The sequence below is a fragment of the Lactuca serriola genome, chromosome 8 (genome assembly GCF_051521515.1).
Source record: "Lactuca serriola cultivar US96UC23 chromosome 8, Lser_US96UC23_V15, whole genome shotgun sequence".
In the NCBI taxonomy this organism is placed as follows: domain Eukaryota; kingdom Viridiplantae; phylum Streptophyta; class Magnoliopsida; order Asterales; family Asteraceae; genus Lactuca; species Lactuca serriola.
Window position 1 is genome coordinate 31,674,054 of NC_136415.1, and position 4,453 is coordinate 31,678,506.

Below are 4,453 nucleotides of genomic sequence, written 5' to 3' on the forward strand. Positions count from 1 at the left end.
GGAAGTTGATCTTAACAAATAGATAAGATCATTAAGGGTCTTGTCATAGTCCGTTTCATAGGTGTCCCAAAGGAACTCACTATGTGACTCAGAAAGTGATTGAACCACCAACTTTCTCAAGACTTTGACACCCAACTCTCCCGGCTTGTCAATATGTGACTACATCTCCAAGATGTGTTCACACCTAGACCTTGCCTTGCCAATAGGGCTTGAGTGACCTTAAACTTTTCAAGAACTTGTGGGTTGGGGAGAATAATTGGAGGAGGTGAAAGAAGTATGATTTCCAAAGGACATCATCTTCATTTAGGAAACCTTGTTTCACTAGATTTGGGAAGATCATAGGTGTCTATTACAGACATCTTTTGGGAGATATTCAAGATAGTTGATTTAAAGTCCTTAATATGACACCCAATATGAAATATTAAGGCTAGGACCCAACAAACTATTTTATAACTTAGAAGAGGGATGCCGTAATCCAAGCTATAAAATATTTGAAGGTAGGTGAATGACGATTCACCAATTTCCACCAAGATAAACGAAATGTATTATTAGGTTTTAATTAGTTTTGAAACTCCTAGATCTATTGAGATTCATTGAACTGTTCAATGGCATGTTTCAATCTCGAGTGTGCCCTTCAGGTTTTGTGACTGGGATGCCGAGGATCACAAAACAAGGTGTGAAGTAACCATGCAAATTACTTGGTACCCTTAAGTGTTTACCCCTCAATCGATGTGCCGGTTAACCACACACGCTCCACCGATACTATGATAAACATTAAGTTACCCTTTGCCTACCTTGTTAAATACGAGTTAGTGTGCCGGTTAACCACACACGCTCCACTAACCGACTTAAACAAAGTGCAAAGTGTAATTTCATGGATTAGCACCTTATTCACATTTTCCTAAGTAACTAAGATTGGGTATTTATAAGTGTTTAGTTACTTAGTATTTATCATTAATACTTTTAATGAAGGGTTAATTATAGTCTTGTCAAACCCGTTCGGCTAACGACCCTCCACCGGTCAAGCAAGCGGTGGGTGAGAGTGGACACCCATTAAGTTGCCATTTTATAGGCAACAACCTTATACCCACCTTATAGACCGGCTTCGTGAATGAGGCGTACTAGCGGTAAGACTGACTTTACTCTTATACATATATATATATATATATATATATATATATATATATATATATATATATATATATATATTATTAACTTATAATATTATAAAGTATAAGGGTTGAATTTTAACTTTTAAAATTCTAAGGGCTAACTTGGAATTAAAGTATTCATAAGAGAAAACTTTACAAATTCCAAAACTTGAGGGCAAGTTTTGAAACTATTCAAAACTAATTAATTCCATAACTTATGTGTTTAAAGTAGTTTTAATCCAAAGACTCTTCAAGTTCCATAACTTGAGGACAAGTTATGGAAGACTTTAAACTAATAAAAGAATTAACTTTTTCTTTATTGAAACATGCCATTGAACTGTTCAATGGCATGTTTCAATCTCGAGTGTGCCCTTCAGGTTTTGTGACTGGGATGCCGAGGATCACAAAACAAGGTGTGAAGTAACCATGCAAATTACTTGGTACCCTTAAGTGTTTACCCCTCAATCGATGTGCCGGTTAACCACACACGCTCCACCGATACTATGATAAACATTAAGTTATCCTTTGCCTACCTTGTTAAATACGAGTTAGTGTGCCGGTTAACCACACACGCTCCACTAACCGACTTAAACAAAGTGCAAAGTGTAATTTCATGGATTAGCACCTTATTCACATTTTCCTAAGTAACTAAGATTGGGTATTTATAAGTGTTTAGTTACTTAGTATTTATCATTAATACTTTTAATGAAGGGTTAATTATAGTTTTGTCAAACCCGTTCGGCTAACGACCCTCCACCGATCAAGCAAGCGGTGGGTGAGAGTGGACACCCATTAAGTTGCCATTTTATAGGCAACAACCTTATACCCACCTTATAGACCGGCTTCGTGAATGAGGCGTACTAGCGGTAAGACTGACTTTACTCTTATACATATATATATATATATATATATATATATATATATATATATATTATTAACTTATAATATTATAAAGTATAAGGGTTGAATTTTAACTTTTAAAATTCTAAGGGCTAACTTGGAATTAAAGTATTCATAAGAGAAAACTTTACAAATTCCAAAACTTGAGGGCAAGTTTTGAAACTATTCAAAACTAATTAATTCCATAACTTATGTGTTTAAAGTAGTTTTAATCCAAAGACTCTTCAAGTTCCATAACTTGAGGACAAGTTATGGAAGACTTTAAACTAATAAAAGAATTAACTTTTTCTTTATTTTATAACTTATGGAATTAATTAAGGTTACACCTTTTTTTTATTATTTTATTTTATTAAATGAAGAGACTCTTGGTCATCCATAACTTGAGGACAAGTTATGGAGTCATAAAACCATTTAATTAGAACTAGACTCTTCATTTTTGTAACCTTTGCCAACTTTTGTGAGTTTTAAGATTCATAAATGTGACTTATAAGTTACATAAACACATTTTATGAACTTCTTTTAGATTAATTTGGATTATAACCAACTATCACATAATTTTATTCATTAATCTAAATTCACTCATAAAACAAGGTAACACAAAAAACTTTTGGTGATCCATAACTTATTCTTAAGTTATGGAATCCTTTAAAACATTAACACCAAATTTTGTAACTCCATAAAAACTTTGAATCAATTTTTTTTAAAAACCTTTTCATATCCATAACTTATGGAGGTTTCAAAAAATAAAACTCTTTAGATCAAACTTTTAAAACTAATAAAATAATCATATTATTTTATCTTTTATTAAATTTGACCTAATTCAACTCATAAAGCACATTATTCAAATTTTACAAATAATTAGTTTTTCACAAGAACAAGTAATTATCTTAAAATTTGACAAACTTCATGTTTTTTTTTTCAACTTTGAAAATAAAATATTTGCATCAATATAACAGAAAACAACCTGTGTCTCTGATACCACTGTTGGGTTTTGAGCATTCTAACACTTCCTAAGTGTACATGCAACCCTAAATACCTTGGATCTATGTTTTCTCTATTATACATGCAAATAAGAACATCCAAGGTATTATCCTAATCTAGCATACAAAAACTATGAATGTAACAAGATAGAATACATACCTCTTGATGTAGCTTGATGTCTTCAAGCTTTAAGAGCTTAGCCCCAATAGTGTGGAAGCCTCAAGTGGAATCACAAATCACCAAGACACCTTGGAATACTTTAGAGAATATGATTACTTGGTTCTCTCTAGTGAAATTGGCTAGCCCTTCTTTAGTGTATTCACACTAGTGCCAATTTCACCAACCAAAGACATCTTTATATAGTATGGAGGATTAGGGTTAAACCCTAATACCCATGACCTTTCATTTCCTAGGATCCATGGGTTAAACACTCCATGGACTATCCATGAAAGCTTAGCCCAACCTAAATGAACTTGGCCCATTCCATATATATATAAGAGTCCATATTTAATTAGTTCCTTTTGATCACTTAATTAATTATAAATTAATTCTTGATCAATACTAATTAAATAATATGATTCCATATTAATATATTAGAACTTATAATATATTAATATTAATCATAAACATACTATTCTCAAAAGATTATCCATATAAATTGTGTCGGTGAAGTGCAACCCAAATGGACCATGCCGGGTCGGGTCAAGTACATACCAAATATAGTTATGGACTTAGACATTAATCCAACAATATCCGCATCGGATTCATGGGGAATATGTTCTCTATGATATTCGCTTAATAAATCTTTTTGTCTTAATAAACGTTCAGTCATTAAGTAAAGAGAGTTTCATCTAGTTGGCAAATCCGCGACCATTTTTAAAACTCTATTTCCTTTCCTTTTGCAAAATTGTTTGTATTTTTGTTGTTCAATAGGCCCACTTCTAAAAATTGATGCATTTAGATCTCTAAATTTTGAAAGACGAGTTTCCATTACTGAAACACCATGTTGAACCGCCAAATTTAAAATATGACAACAACATCGCACATGATAAAATTTGACATCACATATTGGATTTAAAGCTCGTTTCACTCGATTCATTGCATTTGTATTGTTACTAGCATTGTCGAGTGTTATAGAAAGTATTTTATCTTTTATACCAAAAGCGTTCATGATTCTAATTAAAATCTCATATATTTGTTCACCCCCGTGTGGGTGAGGAAATTGTTCAAAAGCAAGAATTCATTTATGCATAATCCATGTTTTTGGATCAATCCAATGTACCATGACGCAAATAAATGATAGAGCGGTACCATGTGAAGCGGTCCAAACATATGTGGTTAAAGAGACTCTTCCCGAGAAGCTTGTAAAGAATCTCTTTAAATCCTCATGGATTTTTTTAAATTTGTTCATTGCATCACGT